Raw genomic sequence first — 1312 nt, 5'->3', positions numbered from 1 at the left:
GTGCTCGGACCAATCCTCTTCACTTTATATATGCTTCCTTTAGGCAATATTATCAGGAAACATTCCATAAGCTTTCATTGTTATGCAGATGATACTCAGTTATATCTATCGATCAAACCAGATGAAACTCATCAGTTAGCTAAACTTCAAATGTGCCTTCAGGATGTTAAAACCTGGATGGTTATCTAAAGGCTGCATTTAAAAATGTTTTTCTAAATGTGCATCAATTTCAGAAAAAACAAAATAAAAAGTGTAGCTTTGAGTGACTGAAGTGTAGTCCAACCAATTTTATAATAAACACTCAACACATCTTAACAAATGAACAGCTATAATGCCTTCTCTTCTCTTTCATTCCTTCTTATAGAGCTACCACTTTCCCACTTTCTCTGGCTAAGATTGGAGATATATGAGATATTCTGGTTTTGAAAAATGTACATGTAAGAATCTGTACATTCCTGGTTCCTTGGTTCTCTTCGTGGACTCTACTCGCAACGCTCAGAGCCGTTAACGGCTTTGACAATGCATTGGAATGCACAGATTTGATTGGTTGAGCAGCATCGCATGAGACAACTGGAACACATGCAATTGGTCTGTGAGTTTCCTGGGCCACTAAACCAGGACAGTAAATGCTAGAAAAGCTGCGCAGGTTAAAATAGAAACGCTTTGTCGCGAGGTAGTAAGTCTCAATAATAGATCGGCCGCACATCCGGGGCTGAACAGTACAGCGGCTGGGTCCGGATCCGGACCGCAGTCCGCCTATACAAAACAAGACAAAACCTGAGTAAGCCTTAGCAGACCGACAAGACACACTGGAAAAACATGATGCAAAGTTTTTCAATACATAGCCCTTGACTCACCCTAGGACAGGTGGGGTCTCACTTTTTAATTTATTATAGCCTTCTGAGTTCTACTGGTCTAATTTTATTCCTATTAGTCCCCTCCGGCACTACCCAATGGTTATTTTGAGCCTTGCTCCTATAATATTTGACTCCCTTATGTTCTGGTTCCCATGTTTTCCTTTCCTGGACACATATTTTTAGACATTGTACGTGCTCTAAGACATCTATAGAACACTCAGACAGGCTTTTTCTCAGGGCATGTGCCCCTTGGAGCGTTCTGATCATACACCATTAGCTCTTAAGGTTTTAGGTTCTTTCTTTCTTTCTCTCTTTGCTGAAAGTGTTTGGGCAGCAAAAACTGCTGGACAAAAACTCACCAAAATTGGCACATAGGTTGCAAATTCCACCCACTAATCAGGCAAAAAAATGGCCCTCATGGTAGCGCTATAACAATCAACTTTGCATTTTAGCAA

This window comes from Micropterus dolomieu, linkage group LG12 (genome assembly GCF_021292245.1).
Source record: "Micropterus dolomieu isolate WLL.071019.BEF.003 ecotype Adirondacks linkage group LG12, ASM2129224v1, whole genome shotgun sequence".
NCBI lineage: Eukaryota > Metazoa > Chordata > Actinopteri > Centrarchiformes > Centrarchidae > Micropterus > Micropterus dolomieu.
Note: the sequence above shows the minus strand (reverse complement) of the source record.